Raw genomic sequence first — 20,372 nt, 5'->3', positions numbered from 1 at the left:
CCGTGTAGTTCTGCTCATAACCTTTGGCGAACGGGCCTCTCACTTTAGAAATCCTGACGACGTCGCCGACTTTGAAATTAAATACGGGCCTCTCTGTCTTCTTCTTTATATCACCGTACAAGTTTTGAAACACTTGACCCTCGTTTACTTTGTCGACGTCCACGGGTCTCATTTTGATACTTCGGTGATAGCTGGTGTTGTACCCCTGCATAATGTCTTGTAAGACATCTATGTATCGTCGGGAATTTGTAGCCGTTAAAAATCTCCACATACGACTTTTTAACGTTCTATTAAATCGTTCCACGACGCTGGCTTTCAAATCGGTAGCGGTAGCGAAATGATTAATGTCGTGCTTTTTCATTACATCTTGAAATTGTTTGTTAAAAAATTCCTTTCCCTGATCCGTCTGTAATTTCTGTGGCACACGGCCCTCTTCGAGTATAGACTCGAACGCTCTAGTAACCTCGGCGCCGCTCTTATTCTTCAACACGCGTACTTGCTAAATACATCTATGCACGTCAGCAGATATTTATTACCGTCATTATCCTTGGCGTAGGCGATCATGTCGACGAGATCGGCCTGGAACTGCGTATCGACCCCGTACACGACCACTCTATTTCGTTTGTATTTTATAGGCGCTGTTTTGTGTAATGTGTAAGCATCCTCACCAGCCAACCATTCTGAAACCTGTTTATCGCTTAGACGGACCCCGCTCTCTTTCAAGACGGCGTCTTTTAATCGTTTTTTACCCCCTAAGGAACCGGGGTTGGAGGGGGTATAATAAGCCTCTTTCATGAGCTCCGTCATGCTGCCGTTTCAACCGCTGCAAAAGAATAACTCGTACAAGTGGTTTGAATCAATCTTTTATTAAAAAACGTTGCAAAGATACATGTACAGTAAACATGAATATAATGATGTTATATACACATACCAAGTAAAACGAATATAAGATGAATATAAAAAAAATACATACTATAAGTAAAAATGGATAAATGATGTTAATAAAACACTAAGTAAAAATGGATATAATAGAAGTTAGTAAACATGGATATAAAACAACACTAAGTAAAATGGATATAATAATGTTAGTACAACAAAATCTAACGATGTTAGTACAAAATATAGTAAACAATGTATATAATACAAAACATGCATACATACTCTAAGTAAAAAAATGGATATAATGTCGTTACATGCAAAGTAAAGTAGGATAGTAATAATGACATCAGTGATAGTCTAACCAATAGAGGAAATTTCTGCAGGCCATCATGTTTTTGTCTAGGATGTAATCGGCAAACATTTCGATAATTCTTTCGGCGTCATTGTCATCGGAACTTAGTTTTGTAATCATTAGCTTACATACATCTGACACGTATGCACACATACAGAGTACATCGGGGATTGCAAACTCATCGCTGCATTCAGTCATCATAATCAGAGCATCTTTTACCAGTACAGAGGGTGGCTCAACACCAGAGACACATATGTTTGCCAATTTGTCCCAAGAATTGGTCGTACCTCTTATTAACGTCATATGTTTCTTGAGATTTCTTAAACGTTTGGTTTCAAGGGGGTCATCATCATCATCATCATCATCCGAATCATCATCATCCGAATCACTTGAATACTCGATGGCTCTTTGCATTAATGAAATCAGCTGTTGTCTGTAATGTCCTTTGAACATGTATTCGATGAAACTCTTTCGGCTGTCGTCATCGGGCATGCTGCTGGAGGTGACTTGATCACTCGCCATTGACGATTGGAAGACCTTCCCAGAGATCAACGACGTTGTGTACTATTTCCTTGCAGGGTTTGTCCAAAAGTCTCACCCTGATTTCTTCTAGCTTAGGACCGATGAATGGTTCGTCTTTTAATTCACGCAGAATAGTCCCGACTGTTCCTTGAATACGGTGGGGTCGAGTTTTAACCCGCACCGCTCTAGGATAGTAGCGATGATGAAATGAAAAGAGGGTTTAAACAGCTTGCCTGAAAGTTCGTCAAAGTGTGTGTCGAAGTAGTAGTTGGGAGGGTCAAACAGGCAGGAATGTTGCAGCTGGCTAGGATGGTTAATCGCACATCCCTCACATTCGTCCTTCAGCTTCTTGTCGATGAGAAACTGTAGTAAAACCACAGTCGCGGCTTTTATGATTTTCAATCCGACGTCACTGAAACATCCGTCTGTGACGTCGAAGCCATGATTAGCATGAGGCAGGGTCCGGTCGATTGTAGATGCGTCGTGCGATTCCCGATCGTTATGGATCCTGAAACTTTTGTCTGTCCCGTGGGGGGAGTCGCACTCGATGGCTGAATCCAAGTGTTTGTCGGGCTTGATATTGTTATCCGGACCTGTCAAAAGGTCAAAGGTCAAAGTCGTAAATCATTTTGACACAAGCCCCCTGGTAAGGACTACTCAGGACTGTTTGTTCACTGGAAAAAAGGCCTCTCCAAAAATAAGCAAAAAAAAATTAATACAAGATATTTTTGCTTGTAATAAGCAAAAAAATCTGCCAATGGAACAAGTGAAAATTCTCTTGGTAAGATTTCTTGAAATAAGACATTATATTTAAGCCTTACAAGATATGAGTGATCTTGAAATTAGCTGGGAAAACTCATTTTTAGCTATATTTTACTAGTATTTGTCATGTTTTGTGTCTCATAATAAGCTTGTCATGCTCAAAAATAGTATTTTCCCCTCAAAAGTAGCATTTTTTTTTTTCGGTCATCCTGTTTGTTTCAAGTGTATTTAACTAATTTTTAGTTCTATAATTGTTACACTGTTCTAGATTTAAGTCACCACCAACTTGAAATAAGATTGGAAACTGGCATTTTGAGACAAAATGTCTTGAAGTTAGCATTCCTGACTCGTATTAGGCAGTGCTCTTTTGCCATAATAAGCCATAATTTACCATCCTGTCATCATCTCAAGTGTATTTACCTTATTGTAAGCTCAACAAAAATAATACTGTTCTAGATTCAAGACATTTTACCTACTAGATTCAAGACATTAACTACTGTTTACTAGACAGAAAAAGTGAAAAATAGACTTGCATTTAACCATTGTTTTTATTTAAACAGCAAAAAGTCCCAGAGGACTGCATAAAAGGGAAACAGCTTCATTTTTCTCAACATTTTGGCTCACAGTATGGAACTGCAATATGAAAACATAGTAGAACATTTTATAGATTATAAATGTAAGATCCCTTAACCCTACTCCACCTAAACATAGCCATTTTTATAGACAATATTAAAAGGATAAAAAGTAATGGACATGTGTAACGTTAGGGAAATGGCAGTTTTATTAACAATATAGCATTAAATGATAGTTTGAGCCACTAATCCTACCCCTAAACCTAACCATTTCTTAAAACTACTGTACGTAAGGTTAGGCTACAATTATAAAGAAAGACAACAGACATAACGTTACAAGTTTAATCACAATAATTTATTTAGTGAGAAAATGTCAAAACCGGTACCAAAAGTCGTTCACATGACGATGTGTCGCAGTCCTCTCTGGCAGTGCAGTATAATAGTTTTGTAACGTTATAGAGCAGAATTTAAATTCTTAATCCATGAAAATGTTAATCCGGTTTCGGTTCGCTGTTCGCTCTGTAAAGGCGCGCGCGCTTCTCTGTTTCAAATGTAGAACACAAACTTAAACACGGCATGTTGCAATCTGTGACGAAGCATGCGAGAGCCAATGAGCGTTTGATATCGCTGCCGTAAAACATGTCGTAACGCTTCAGGCGCAATTTTTGAATTTGAATTCAATCGAGCGCGGGATGCTGGGATTTGACGTTAACGGTCTCTGCTGAGAGAAATGATGAAGATCGCTGGATAAAGGGCTGAATTTGGATCTGTTTCTTGCAAACAACACATGGATTCTAAAGATTTGGATTACACCAATCTAATAAAATGGATGTCTTTTGTGAATTTATGTTGTGTTTTTTTGTGTCTCACGCGGTAAATAAACCAAATATTACAAAATGGTTAAACGATAAAAAAGGTATTTTTAAGGTTTTAAAGTGTATTCTTGTTTAACACCATGTAGGCTATTAATCCTCCTAAACGAGATTGCAGCAGAAGCACGAACAGAGCTGTTATTATTTATGAGTAACGTTAAACTATTAATAAATGTGACTGAAAATTTAATTAATAAGACAATTGAATGCAATAGAGTAAAAACATTAATGCCACGATTTTAAGTTAAATAGGAATATGTACAAATTTGTACGTCGGTAAAGCTGTTTATACGTAAATAAATTAAGTTTTTTTGCTGTCTATATGTAAATATTATACATACTCACTGTACTGCATTGTGAGTTGTGAGTTTGGCATGTTGACCTGCAGTTTTCAATAAAGCAGATTTGTTGTCTCAATTCAAGTCAAGTCTATTTCTTGAAATAAGACGATTCATCTTTTACAATTAACACAGCAGCTTAAAAACCTTATGACATGTCAAAAAAGCTTGTTTCATCTGAGATATGGCTCAAAACAAGATATTTTCAAGACAGATTCACTTAACAAGATATTCAAGATGCACTGTCTAAAAACAAGCTCCTTTATCTCACTTAAATCTTGGTCTTTAGGCAATTTTGTCTTATATTAAGTGTGATGAGATATTTTGACTAGTAATTAGAAAAATATACTTGGCAAGATTTTGAGTTTTTGCAGTGTTATTGCAGAAGTAATCTTCCTTAACTCCTTGCTCAAATAACTCCTGTATTACCTTATTTAATTCTTCTGTACCCATTATATTAATTGGATATTATCGTGGTAGTTTATGTATCTCACTGAGTTTTTTATGAGCATATTCTTCACTAATAGACTTTACTCCACAATCGTTTTTATATTTACCATATAAGGAATTTCTCTTAAAGCCCATTGTAATTCCTCTTTCAATTCTATAATTTTACTCCATATTCATTTTTATTCTTGTTCAATATATACTTTTAATTTTAAGACTTTCTTTAAGTCTCTTCCTGCATGTAAATTGTCTGCACCTTTTATCATTTTAATGCCAAATTTATCTCCTACTCATTCACTTTTCTTGTCTTAATAAAAATATTATCTGTAAATTGCATTGGCTCTGTTGTTGTTGATTGGCTCTGTTGTTGTTGTTGTTTCCATCTTTTTTGTATTATACCCTTTGGTCACAAATGTTTCTCTTCAACAGGCCAAACATTTTTCAATGTATCCTTTCCTTCTTTTTATCTATTGCTCTTTTTATTCATCGAGCTGTATTTCTTTTTTAATGACGATTTTATTCTGTTAGGGTTAGGTAAGTCTTTTTATATTTGAGTTTTCTATTTTATGCGTCACCTGACTTCTTTGCTCTGGGGTCATCTTTCCCCATTTATCATATTAAATCTAACTTGTCTTTTGTATATTATTTTTATTTTCATCCTCACAAATTCCTGCATTATGTTCTGCCAGGCTTTTGTATTCTATTCTTCTGTTTTCAGTCAAGTCAAGTCATCTTCATTTATATAGTGCTTTTAACAATGTAGATTGTTCCAAAGCGGCTTTACAGTGACAATAGGGAATTAAAGTATACTAAGTGTTTTAAGTATACTAAACTTATTTCCATCTCTCTGTCTAGTTGAAAACAAGTATTAAATGTCCTTTCTTCATTCATCTTGACACTTTGTGCTATCAAAGGATTAATTTTTGTTTCTATATTAATTTATTCAGAGATTGCTTTTTCCTCACTATTATCACATGCTGAGACATTAAATCATACTCAGCTATATTTTCCTCTTATTTGTTTTTTAGTTACAGTATTCAGGATCGTTACTAATTTATCCACTTGGGATCTTCCGACCTACTTCTCTTAGTTACCTTACTCTATCTGTTATAGGTATTTCCTCTTCTATACACTTAATAGTGGAATTTGGTCTTTAGATGCATTATCTCCTTTCATTGCCAATATTTTCTCTGTCCCTGTTAAACTTCTCACATTGTCATAGCTATATCAACAATCTGTATAAGCGCTGTGGTCTTCTCTTAATCATTTTGATCCTTTACTGTTTTCTGACCGCATCTGTTAACTACGGCTCCAATAATTTTTCTCCTTCACTTTTCTTTGGGTTTTTAAATTCCAGCTGTCTGACTGGATTCCTCTCCTAACAGAAGGTCTCCTTCTATCATCCTTTCTCTGCTTTGCTTCTACACTCTCCTAGTTCTCAGATATCTCTGAGTTTAAGAGCTTTATAGTTCCCTTTCGTAAAGGGAACTCCCGCTGCATCGATACTCGATACTTTGCCTTCGGCATGAAGCGTCTGAAGTCTACTATACAACTATCCCAATCTGGATTGGTGCAACGTCATTACGTCACCCGTGACGTCGCATGTGACGGTGATCCGGAAGCTATAAAACGGTCACAGGAACCAGGAAATGTTAGCTTCTGGTCTTCAGCAAGCGCTCTATGTACAACTTGTCAGTCTTATTTGGTGTTGTTTGTCCCGTGCAAAGAGTTTATATATATATATATATATATATATATATATATATATTATTATGGCCGAGAAACAGTTTAGGCAGTGTGCGTCCCCTTGCCCGCGTTATCTCGCTGAGGGTGACACACACTCGCTGTGTGTAGTTTGTTTGGGAGTGGAGCATGCACAGGCAGCGCTCGAGGGTGCTGTCTGTGCTAACTGTGAAATCATGCCCCTGAGAATGCTCCGCTCCCGGCGAGCTATGTTTAATGAGAATGGCCAGCCCCGCGATCCCCGTGGATCAGGTCCCGCGTCTGTCGAGGCAGCGCGGCGGCTGCATTCATGGGGATCGCAGCGGGATCTAGTGGATGATGCTGAGACGGCTTCGGCCCTTTCTCAGCATTCTGAAGCTAGTTCCCATAGTTCCGCTCAGGGTGCGGAAGCCCACGCTGCGGCTTCTTCCGCCCCAGCAGTGGAACTGATGCTCGAATTATCTGGTTCCGAGGAGCTAGATATTTTGGGCATCGAGGCAGGGGAATGTGAAAGTTCGCCACCCCATTCCCCTGCCTTTGAGGAGATGCTAGAGGTTGTGACCAGAGCAGTTAAAAAATTAAATATCGACTGGCCATCTGAGACGCAGGAAGCGACTGTAAAAAGCAAACTCGATGAGCGCTTCCTGCAGTCCCGGTCACAACCTCTACGCCGGAGTCTGCCATTTTTTCCCGATCTCCACACCGAGGTGTCGAGATCGTGGAACAAGCCCTTCTCCTCAAGAATATCTAGCCCCAATGTCCATCTATATTCAAATATAATGGGTGCTAGGGAGGGGGGCTATGGGATGATGCCCAGGGTTGAAGAGTCGTTTGCATCGCACCTCTCCCCTGACGTTGCGTCATCCCTGCGGGCTCCGGCGCTTCCCACTAAGCCCTGCCGTACAACATCGGCCTTGGTTGGGAAGGCATATATGGCGGCAGGCCGGGCTGGTAGTTGTCTGCATATGATGGGGCTGTTGCAGGCATACCAGGCCGACCTCCTCAAAGAGGTGGATGACGGTGGGGAGGTCGCCTACGACGACATCCGCGAGATGCGTCGTGTGGTCGACTTGTCTCTCCGTGCTACCAAGGAGACGGCCCGTGCCATCGGCCGCTCCATGGCAGCACTGGTAGCCACGGAGAGACACTTGTGGCTGAATCTGTCGGGCATCGGGGACAAGGACAGGGCTTGTCTCCTCGATGCCCCGGTTTCGCCTTCTGGCCTTTTCGGCGACGGTGTCAACAATGTCGTCGATAGGTTTCAGGAGGCGAAACGACAGTCAGCCGCATTTAAAGAACTCATCCCCCGCCGTCGTTCCAGGTCTCGTGGGTCTGCTGCCAGGGGGCAGTCCCACGAGGCCGCCGCCAGCTCCTCACACCTGCTGAGGCAGAAGGAGAGTGTGGCCTCTCGTGCTCCCCCCCAAGGGGCCTGGAGGCAGAGGCAACACCCTCAGTCGAAGCCTTCCAAACCGAAAACAGATCTGAGGACTGTTATTCAGGCGAGGAAGGCTTCGACTAAGAGGCCATGACGGGACATCCAGGCCTCTGAGGGCATCCCCCTCCGCGTGGGCTTTCTAAAACTTCGCTCCGCAGAGCCCTCAGGAAATCGATGTTGCTTCCCGCCGTCAAGTGCACTTCGGGACGCATCGAATTCTAGCGAATGTATCTCACAGAGTGTTCCTGTGAGATCTATTGTTTTGAAACGTTCGCTACCTCTCACGAGGCCTGTAGAAAAAATGATTCGGTTAGTTCCTGCCAGAAGAGTGCTTCAGGTCACCGAAAATATAAATAAGAACAAAGATGAAACTAGAAATGTGAATGGAACACCTGAGGTTAGTTCTGAGAGACTGATTCCCTTAGTAGATTATTTAGACACCTGGAAGGGTCTTCAAAATATATCTCAGTGGGTCCTGAGTACAGTTGAGAAAGGATATAGAATCCAGTTCCAGTTTAGACCACCCAAATTTAGTGGTGTTATTCATACGCTGGTATCTCCTGATCAGGCTCAGGTGATGGAAGATGAAGTTCAGACTCTCCTAGCTAAGGAGGCCATAGAATATGTGCCCTTAGAGCAGAGGGATTCCGGGTTCTACAGCCGGTACTTCATAGTTCCAAAAAAGGATGGTGGGCTGCGTCCCATTATAGATCTCAGGGTATTGAATAAATCTTTGAGGAGATTTAAGTTCAAAATGTTGACTATACCTATGATCATTCAACAAATCAGATCCGAGGACTGGCTTGTGACAATAGATCTTAAGGATGCATATTTTCATATTTCCATCATCCCACATCATAGGAAGTTTCTTAGATTTGCTTTTGGGGGAAAAGCTTATCAATACAGAGTTCTTCCTTTCGGCCTAGCCTTATCACCTCGCACCTTCACTAAATGTATGGACGCTTCCCTTGCTCCATTGAGACTTCAGGGGATTCGTATCTTGAACTATATAGATGACTGGCTTATTTTAGCTCAGTCAAAAGAGCTGGCGATTCAACATCGAGATGTTGTTTTACGTCATTTGAGGTGCTTGGGGTTGAGACTCAATGTGAAGAAAAGTTCCTTAACTCCTCTTCAGAGGACTACGTTCCTGGGAGTAGAGTGGGACTCAATCACGATGCGGGCACAATTGTCTCTTGCTCGTATTAATACTATTTTACACACAATGAAGAGTATTAGGTTAGGCCAGGCTATCACTGTCAAACATTTTCAAAGAGTTTTGGGTCTTATGGCTGCAGCTTCCACGGTAATTCCCTTTGGTCTGCTCCATATGAGGACCTTGCAGTGGTGGCTCAGGAACAAGGGGTTTTCTCCTCTGGGAAACCCTTTTCGCACGATCAGAGTTACGAGCAGATGCCTTCGTTCTCTTGTCATGTGGAAGAAACCATGGTTCCTGTCTCAAGGCCCGGTGTTGGGAGCACCATGTCAGAGAAAGACTTTGACTACGGATGCGTCCCTCACGGGCTGGGGTGCGGTTATGGAGGGCCGTTACACCCGAGGTACTTGGAAGGACCATCATCTCTCATGGCATATTAATCGCTTGGAGATGTTGGCCGTATTCTTTGCCCTGAGGCACTTCCTTGTGGACCTCAGAGGCCATCATGTTCTTGTTAGGACAGACAATATGTCGGTGGTCTCTTATATCAACCGCCAAGGAGGTTTGAGATCTCGCCCTCTTTGTAGACTGGCTCATCAAATTCTTCTTTGGTCCCAGGACAAATTTCTCTCTGTCAGATCTATTTATATTCCTGGGGTTGAAAATATGGGAGCAGACATCCTGTCGAGGCAGGGGCTGAGGCCCGGGGAATGGCGGCTCCACCCTGAAGTGGTTGAGCTTATATGGAGAGAGTTTGGCCGGGCGGAGGTTGACCTGTTCGCTTCTCATGAGAACTCTCATTGCCCGCTCTGGTACTCTCTCTCACATCCAGCTCCTTTGGGCTTGGATGCCATGGTACAGATATGGCCGAGGTCACATCTGTACGCTTTTCCCCCGATCGCTCTGCTCCCTGGGGTTCTAGAAAGGGTCAGGAAGTACGGAGTGAGACTACTCCTTGTAGCGAACTCTCATTGCCCGCTCTGGTACTCTCTCTCACATCCAGCTCCTTTGGGCTTGGATGCCATGGTACAGATATGGCCGAGGTCACATCTGTACGCTTTTCCCCCGATCGCTCTGCTCCCTGGGGTTCTAGAAAGGGTCAGGAAGTACGGAGTGAGACTACTCCTTGTAGCTCCGTATTGGTCGGCCCGAATTTGGTTTTCGGACCTTATTAGTCTCTTGGAGAGTCCTCCATGGAAAATTCCTATTAGGAGAGATCTTCTGTCTCAGGCTGATGGTACATTATTTCATCCCCGACCAGAGTTATGGAGACTATGGGTCTGGCCCCTGAGGGGGTCCCACCCATAATTAGGTTGCCCTTTCCACCGAGGTGGTCAGGACATCCATACTAGAACCCCACTCTACTAGGAACTAAACAATTAAGTTAGGGAGGGCATTGAACCCAGTTTATTACTGCCCACTGGCTTCAGTACTGGTGTTCCATCCCGCTCTCTAACGGGATCTCCTGTTCATGCTTGGGGCCTCTGTGGCGGCCTAAGTGCCCTCCGCAAGCCTCTTAGGGTGTTCTCAATAGGAAGTTCCCGCTGAAACTCCATGTTCCTGTAGATTGGAGGATGAATCCTTTTCATCCAGCCTATTGGCATCAGGCTGATGGGTTATCCCTGGCACCCATCATGTCCTGTGGATGACATATATGAATATATACAAGTATATATGAGTATATAGGAGAATCTATTGAGTCTGCTTCATGCTCGTCTTACTCCCTGGAAGAGGGGTGGTGCTGCCCCCTCTCACTTACTAGCGTGGGAGCCACTCTACATTATTGTTGCCCCGGTACCGAGGTGCCGGTAGGCAACATCATGATTCTTCAGGTATTCCATCCTCCATCGCATGTGTCGGATGGTCAAGGTTTAGCCTTGGAGGTTCTGATGCTAGGCCTCGGGCTGGGAGGAGTTAATCCATCTAGTAATGTATCAAGGGTTAGGAGCTATTCCCCTCTATCAAGTAGACAGTTGGTTATCTGCAGAAACCACTCATAATTGAAGTACAAGGTGCGCTTTTGCCTTCACCTCTTATCTAATACTTTCTACTGTCTGGGGTTTCCCTTTCCATGAGGTCAGTTGAGCCTCTGGCTCCTCACCTCCCCTTCTTACACCAAATCTTACAACAAGCTAGTTTGGATCTGCCCTCTACTCATTCTATCGTCCTTGAGTGTACCAGATCTTTGTACCAGGGCGTTTTTCTCTCAGTGTGGCAGCGTGGGTATTTGTTCCCCAAAGTATCGAGTATCGATGCAGCGGGAGTTCCCTTTACGAAAGGGAACGTCTCGGGTTACGTATGTAACCCTCGTTCCCTGAGTAGGGAACGAGACGCTGCATCCCTCGGCCACACTTTTCGCGCCCCTGAGAACGACTTGCTTTGACCAATTAGAAGCTAACATTTCCTGGTTCCTGTGACCGTTTTATAGCTTCCGGATCACCGTCACATGCGACGTCACGGGTGACGTAATGACGTTGCACCAATCCAGATTGGGATAGTTGTATAGTAGACTTCAGACGCTTCATGCCGAAGGCATTCCCCAAAGTATCGAGTATCGATGCAGCGTCTCGTTCCCTACTCAGGGAACGAGGGTTACATACGTAACCCGAGACGTTTGCTGACCTTTTTATTGTTTCCAGCATTCTCTTTAGTCTCTTTATTTCTGATGTTTAATATTTTTTATTATTTTTTACATTTCTCTCACTATTCTTCTTTTAAATTCATAACCTACTTAAAATATGATTGTTTCATATTATTCTGTTTTCCTGACTTTAACCATCCCTCTTTTCTTTAGCTATTTTTGAAGCAGGAGTGATTGGCTGGCTGTCTTCACTGCCCATAAGTCTAGTCTCTATCAGGAACTATCTCCTTATCCCAGTTTCTTATCAGCTCTCTTTTCACTGCTAGGATTCCTATGTAGTTCCTTTAACTTCTACTTTTGAATTTGTTTAGTTATTCTTTTCAACTGCAATTTTTTCCTTTCTTTTTTCATATCCCTAACTCTCTTTCACTATTTTCACTTTCTGTATTTATTATTGATGAATATAACTCATAATTTTCCTGCTCTCCGTCTGAGCTATTTTCAGAAGTCCCTAGACCTGTGTCTGTCTCTCTATAACGTAGAGACTGCTGTTACGGCAGTCATTGTTGTTACTTTTATATTATTATATGTTTGCTTAAACTCCTCTCTATTTCTATTATTCAATTAGTTTATTTTAAAGGTCCCGTATTATGCCCCTTTTCACAAGATGTAAAATAAGTCTCTGATGTCCCCAGAGTGTGTATGTGAAGTTTTAGCTCAAAATACCCAACAGATCATTTTTTACAGCATGTTTAAATTGTCATTTTTTGGGGCTCAGAAAAACGCGCTGTTTTAGTGTGTGCCCTTTAAATGCAAATAAGCTGCTGCTGGACACACAGGGGGCGGAGCTTCATGAGCTCGCGCTCAGTCTCTCAGGACAATTTCATCTCACGGAATGATGATAATATCAGAAACTCTCAGTAACAGTGTTCATTTCGAGTCGGACAATAATGCCTACAGAGTCAGAGAACTGTATAGAAATGGAACAGGTATAGTTTAGTAGTTTAATTACGGTTATAACGTATTTGTCATCTGCTTGTATGTATCCACTATTAATAGCCTACAAGTCTGCTGTTTCGGACCAGGTCCGAATGATGATCACACATATACTGATGAGTTTAATAAAGTTTATTGTACATCACACAAAAGATGAAGCGTCAGTTTTACTTCAGAAAATCACCATAAGAGCTGAATAAACAGTAAGTTATAAGAAGTGCGCAAGTACATAAACGAATTTCGGTAGAGTTGAGGGAGCATTTTCTTTAAAAACAAAATAATTCCACCTCGTCTTGGCTGCCTCAGATTTCGGGAGTAAATAGAGAGTGCTATGTGGATTAATACATCCAGCCACAGAACACCTACAACTCTTGGGAGACATTCTCGTCAGTGCAGCGGCTGTGAACTCGATCAGGGCGGGTCTATGTTGAAACGGCAGTGTCTGTCAACACTCGTGGGCGGGGCCTGTGCTTAGTGACATCACTAAAACAGCATTCTGAAAACAGGTCGTTGGGAGACACTGCTGATGATTTATGGGGATTAACCCTCTGAGGTCGACAAACGCGCTGGCGCGTTTTGCTGGATTTTCTCCACATTGTAGCACTATAAACTTAAATTACTCCGTCATTTATGGTCATACAGAAAAAAGAAATATAAAAAAAGAATCTGTGATATTTCTACTTTTGTATGTGTCCACTTACAATCAAATCAAAACATTGTGCTTTTGTAAAATAAAGAAAATAAACAGGGTGTGCGTTCTGCCTCTCCGTCCCAGTGAACTTTTTTTTCTTGAGCACGTCTATAAACTGAAACAAAACTCAGCGAATACTTGTCACACATTTATGAGCCATATACCTTTATAAACATTTAAGTGTGTACTTTTAAATGATCGGATTCAAACTGAAAACAAATATTCTCTGTTTAAGTAATTTGTATAAAACCAACAAGATGTCCAGCTTCTCAAACGCTTGCTCATTATTTTTTTAATTTACCACGCCCACTTGCGCAAAAGATATTCACATGCAAATCTCCACATGGAACGCGATCGCGCTCATTAGGCCTACCTCAAAAACAAAACACTTTACAAGTCTCTGCTTTTAGACGCGCGCCTGAGCTTACATTGGATTTACATCAGAAGAAGAAGAACGCGATTTGAAGACAAGAAAGATGTAAGGTAAGAAATTCTTACATATTAGTTTGCTATTGTTGCATAAATTTCACATTGCAGTTGAACTGTTGCTAGATATATGGTGAATATTATAATATTTAGACCCATGTTTACTGTTACTGTGTTTGTGGATATCTGCTCAAACGTAGATATGTATATGGTAACCATAATGTATCATATTTTGCAGCGCGATCGCGTTTGAATGTATCATATTTTGCAGCGCGATCGCGTTTGAATGTATCATATTTTGCAGCGCAATCGCGTTTGAATGTATCATATTTTACAGCGCGATCGCGTTTGAAAAGCAAACGGCTTCATGTTTTTACTATTATCTCATTTCATATCATCATAACGAATGGAAACATTTGAAGTAACATGATAATCAATATATTTTTCTCTAGCTTAGTTGTTACTGAAATCTTTTGGAAGATTTATACTGCTATAGGTTATTGATATTATTATTTTATCCAGCACTGTGCATAGCTTATGCCTACAAGGCACAACAAACCTGGTGTTCATTATATTATTGTTGTAAACATTTGTGTGTGTGTGTGTGTGTGTGTGTGTGTGTGTGTGTTCTGTGAATTTTAAAAGGCAATTTTAACCAGAAAAATCTAAAATTTATTCCCAAAATCGTGCAGGCCTTTCTCTTGATATCAGTATGTTCACTTTTTTTTTTCAGGGCCCAGATGCCACTGAGGACTTCAGTGAACATGAACATGGTAAAGTGAAAATCAAACACCTTGGAAATGAAAGGTATGTACAATGTTTTTAGGAATGGCACAAAGGTCTCTGTCTTTGGATCATTGTTTTCAATAAGTGCTTTTTTGGCATTTGTTGTGTGTATCTTTGGACTATGTTGTGTTGTAAATAAATCCAAACAATTTAAAAGCCATTCTTTTTTAAATCTCCTCATTTACAGTATTGTGCAAGGTTGCCCAGAATGACAGGGCCTGATAGCTCCTAATAGGGCCGTTAGGGGAGGGTCTTTGTCTTTCTCAGGTGTGAAAACAATACATATTAATGACCTCCGCATAAAGCTTTTTCACAAAAAACACGTCGTAAAAATTTTAAATCAATATATTGTCTTATCTGAATGAGCAGTCAGGGTGATTTTCACATAGTTTTAGAGCAAATATTCTAGGCTACGTGATACAATTTTCAAAAGTCTTGTGAAGAAATAATCAGTATGGGTTTCATGGCCTTATTTCAGTGAGAAATTTTTTTTTGTATTTTCACAAACCACGCATAAATGTCATTATCTCAAAACTACAAACTTTTACATACATGCTGCTGATATATTATCGTAGCAGAGTTTGTGCTGAATACAGTGTAATTAGACTTTAGCCATGAAAATGTCACAAGTAACAGAACACCTCCAGGGCCCAGAAAACAGCTCAGACCTCAGAGGGTTAATAAAAAAGGAGTGAGTGGATTTTTATCACTATTGGCTGGTTGTGTACACACACTGCCAACACACATTTATGTCTAAACAGCATGCAAAAGTGAATTTTGCATAATAGGGGACCTTTAAAAGTTTCCTCTTCTGAATTCTTTATTATTCCTATTATTATTCCATTAATCACAGCTGTTGCTGAATGTCCAAACTGTCCTGTCTCCATTAAGGTTAAATTCATTATTATAACCTTTCTACTAATTTCATTTAGAATTAAGGACAACATTATTAATTCAGCTTTTGACTCAGAGCATTTAGTAGTACCAGAATTATTCTTACTGTCCCCAGGGATTTCACTTTTAATCTCCCTTTTTCATTTTCTATCTCTTTTAAGGCCTGTGCTCCTAACAGGTTAAAAACTGCACTGCAGTCCCTTCACTTATCATTTGTTTGTTTCTATTAAAGACAACCATTCCCTGTATAGCCTCTACTTTAGACCATAACATTTATATTTCTACTTTTTCCAATTTGTAATCTATTATTTATTGTTCTTACTTCATTAATTCTTCCCTCACTCTCTCTCTATTTTGGAAGAGCTCCTCTTAGTATTTTCAAAATTAATTATTTCTCCCTTATATTTCTTGACTTTTTTTCTCTTCTGCCTGTTCTCCTGGTATTTTGTCTAATTTAGTATCGTATATTGTTATTGTTCCTACTTTTGGTATTTTTGATCCTCAACTTCTCTGTTTTTACACTGAATATATACAGTGCTATTTTTAAATCTTTTAACTTTTACTTTCTGTGCCCACAGTATTTCTGCTGAGGCTATTGTTTCATTAAATTCTTCTATTCTCAGTGGTCTCTGGATGGAAGCAAAAGTGCTAATAGATTACGTTCTCTCTCTCTCGAACTTATGTATTAACTCATATATCACTATTCTCCAATACAAGTACACGAGGATCACTTGTATTAGCTTGAATGAAGAGTCTGGCTCTGTGTTAAGGAGGCATCCCTCCCCTTCACAGAAGCCGTGTCTCTTCGGCTTTCCTAGCCTCTCTAAGACCTGCCGTATGAGATTTATCTCACAACTTTATCGGCTAAATAAACCTTCACAGCCCTTTTTTGCTTTTACGGTTTATTATTTTTCATGCGCGCACTCAACCCTTTCTGGGTCATTTCAATAATTAGTTTATTCTAATCGAGTTTTATATCGAGTCCTTTCTCCTATTTAATCCTACACTCTTGTGTATCCTACACTACGTTTCTTGTATTTTGAGCAATTGGTCACTGATCCTGGCCAGAAATCAATGATCAATCCCCCCTACCACGTTGGGCGCCATGTTTTATGGTGAGTGTATGGTGTCATGTTCCTTTAGGTGAGTGTATATATATATATATATATATATATATATATATATATATATATATATATATATATTTTTTTTTAATTAAATACAGGTTAACTAGTTTACATAAAAAGGTACTAATATATAAAATAAAAATAAAAGTAAATCAAAACCAAATAATTTACAAGCTTTTAACTTCATGAGTCACAATGGCAAGGCATCTAACACCGGAGAGGCCATCCTTGGTGAAATCAACGTCTGACTGGACATGTCATTCCAGTCCTTTTAAAGTCTATCAACTTTTTGACATCTTCCGAAATTCCCTCCTGGAAACTCCCTAAAACTTGTTCATTGGTAATCCCCTCCTGGAAACCCCCTAGGACTTGATCATTAAAGCCTTTGCCTCTTCGTCCTCCTTCTTCTGGACCTTTTCTTCGACGCATTCTGTGTCTCGTCCGCAACACGTAGACGGTATTGCTTGCATTTTTCTTCTTTCTTTGGCAAAGCTCTTTCTAATGCATTATCAATTTCTCTCTACTCTGCCATATGCTTAATAAATGCTTATAACATCCAGTGTGGTATGTTTTTCTTTATAAACCATTTTCTCAATAAATGATTTTACAAAAACTATTGCAGTGTTTTTCTTTATAAACCATTTTCTCAATAAATGATTTTACAACAACAACTTCTGGTGTCTTGCTTTATAAAAACACTTCCATTATATAAGGTTACCATTATGGTTGACTCCAATACATAATTGCTTCATACACAAAAAGGCATATTTATAATAGAAAAATGTGCATATTCCATTATATATATATATATATATATATATATATATATATATACAGTGAGGAAAATAAGTATTTGAACACCCTGCTATTTTGCAAGTTCTCCCACTTGGAAATCATGGAGGGGTCTGAAATTGTCATCGTAGGTGCATGTCCACTGTGAGAGACATAATCTAAAAAAAAAAATCCAGAAATCACAATGTATGATTTTTTTAACTATTTATTTGTATGATACAACTGCAAATAAGTACCGCCTCCCACAACCTCTTCGTGACTGTCCTTCTCTTCCCTTCTTTAAAGCACATCTCAAGACCTTTTTGTTTAATGATCACTTCTCCACACCCAACTCATAGCTTCATACAGATAACTTGTCTTTGTTGTTTTGTTTTGGTTGTTTGTTGTTGTGTTTCCTTGCCTCCTACTATGTAAAGAGACCTTGGGTTTGAGAAAGGCGCTATATAAAATAAACTTATTAGGGGTTCAAGCACGAAGTGCTGAAACCCTATTGTAATTGTGCTGATTTTTATTATTAGGGGTTCAAGCACGAAGTGCTGAAACCCTATTGTAATTGTGCTGATTTTTATTAGGGGTTCAAGCACGAAGTGCTGAAACCCTATTGTAATTGTACCGATTTTTAGGGGTTCAAGCACGAAGTGCTGAAACCCTATTGTAATTGTTCTGATTTTTAGGGTTTCAAGCACGAAGTGCTGAAACCCTATTGTAATTGTGCTGATTAGGGGTTCAAGCACGAAGTGCTGAAACCCTATTGTAATTGTAAGGATTTTTAGGGGTTCAAGCATGAAATGCTGAAACCCTATTGTAATTGTAAGGATTCGTAAAACACATCGTGCAGGCCAAACCGTAAGGCCTAGAGACTTGAAACCTGGCCAGATGGTAGGCCTCAATTTGGGGACAACCTATCAGAGTATGACCCCGAATGGCCCATAGGTGGCGGTACAGCAACCAAAAGTTCAAAATTCATAACTCATATGTTAAAAACCTACTTTTGCGAACTAGTCCTAGGTTTTTGGCCCAATCGGAACCAGACCAGTCTAGGACAATTCTATGGACTCTCTAGATCAATAATTATCGAAAAAAAGTGGAACTTTTGCATTTGCCTGGCTGTAGCAGGGTAATTTAGGAAAGGGGTGGGACAAAAAAACACTCAAAAGCCTATACAACCTAAGGGAAAACCCCAAACTTCACAAAAATCGATGAGCAGATGTGTCATAGCATGGTGAAGAAGCATGCCAAGTTTCGTGAAGATCGGACAAGAGGTGGCGCTATAACTGTCCAAAACGTCTCTTCTTATTAGGGGTTCAAGCACGAAGTGCTGAAACCCTATTGTAATTGTGCTGATTTTTATTAGGGGTTCAAGCACGAAGTGCTGAAACCCTATTGTAATTGTACTGATTTTTAGGGGTTCAAGCACGAAGTGCTGAAACCCTATTGTAATTGTACTGATTTTTATTATTATTATTAGGGGTTCAAGCACGAAGTGCTGAAACCCTATTGTAATTGCTCTGATTTTTAGGGGTTCAAGCACGAAGTGCTGAACACCTATTGTAATTGTACTGATTTTTATTAGGGGTTCAAGCACGAAGTGCTGAAACCCTATTGTAATTGCCCTGATTTTTATTATTAGGGGTTCAAGCACGAAGTGCTGAAACCCTATTGTAATTGTGCTGATTTTTATTAGGGGTTCAAGCACGAAGTACGTTTATACGTTTTGTTCGTCAGGCATCCAGCTTTCCAATGATATAAGACACTTGAGTCTACGACATAAGGTCTAGGAGTTATGAACAGTTTCGCGCTTTTGGTTGCTATAGCGCCACCTATGGGCCAATCGGAGTCATACTCTCTGAACCTCTCCTCGATTTTTGTACTACCATTTGACAAAGTTTCAAGTCTCCAGCTCTTACGGTTTAGGCTGCACGATGCGTTTTACGGCAGAAGAAAAATAATAAAAATCAGCACAATTACAATAGGGTTTCAGCACTTCGTGCTTGAACCCCTAATAAAAATCAGTACAATTACAATAGGGTTTCAGCACTTCGTGCTTGAACCCCTAATCAGCACAATTACAATAGGGTTTCAGCACTTCGTGCTTGAACCCCTAATAAGAAGAGACGTTTTGGACAGTTATAGCGCCACCTATTGTCCGATCTTCACGAAACTTGGCATGCTTCTTCACCATGCTATGGCACATCTGCTCATCGATTTTTGTGAAGTTTGGGGTTTTCCCTTAGGTTGTGTAGGCTTTTGAGTGTTTTTTTGTCCCGCCCCTTTCCTAAATGACCCTGTTACAGCCAGGCAAATGCAAAAGTTCAACTTTTTTTCGATAATTATTGATCTAGAGACTCCAGAGAACTGTGCTAGACTGGTCTGGTCTGGATTGGGCCAAAAACCTAGGACTAGTTCGCAAAAGTAGGTTTTTGACAAAATTGGCCATAACAAGGTAGGTGAATTTGGAGATAGCCATTTCGTCCGTCTGGATCCAGGGATCACAGTGATGTTAAAATGGAGAATCTAGGACAAACTGTCTAGGAGTTGTGAGCAATTTAGTAAATTTGGTCATTATAGCGCCACCTATGGGCCAATCTGGGTCATACTTTGATAGGTTCTCCCCAAATTGAGGACTACCATTTGGCCAAGTTTCAAGGTTCCAGCTCTTACAGTTTGGGCTGCACGATGCGTTTTACGGCAGAATAATAATAATAATAATAATAATTAAAGCTGCAAGCAGCATTTATCGGGGTTCAAGCAGTTAAGGCCTTTAAGGCATTTAAGCACAAAAGCATCAAAAGTTATTAAGATTTATTTAGCAAGCATGTAACCACGGACATAATAGATGGAAAAGACCATTTACAGCCAATACAGGCAGTTTACCATGGGATATATATGGTTTTAAAGCTTTTTAACAGTTATAGCGCCACCTATGGTCCGATCTCCATAAAAATGTTTACTGTGACCTCAAATTGAACCCATACACATGTGTACTGAGTTTGGTGAAGATATCTCATTTACTTCTTGAGTT

Source organism: Abramis brama, assembly GCF_963993115.1.
Source record: "Abramis brama genome assembly, chromosome: 9".
NCBI lineage: Eukaryota > Metazoa > Chordata > Actinopteri > Cypriniformes > Leuciscidae > Abramis > Abramis brama.
The sequence above is the reverse complement of the archived record's forward strand: the minus strand, read 5'-3'. Positions refer to the sequence as shown.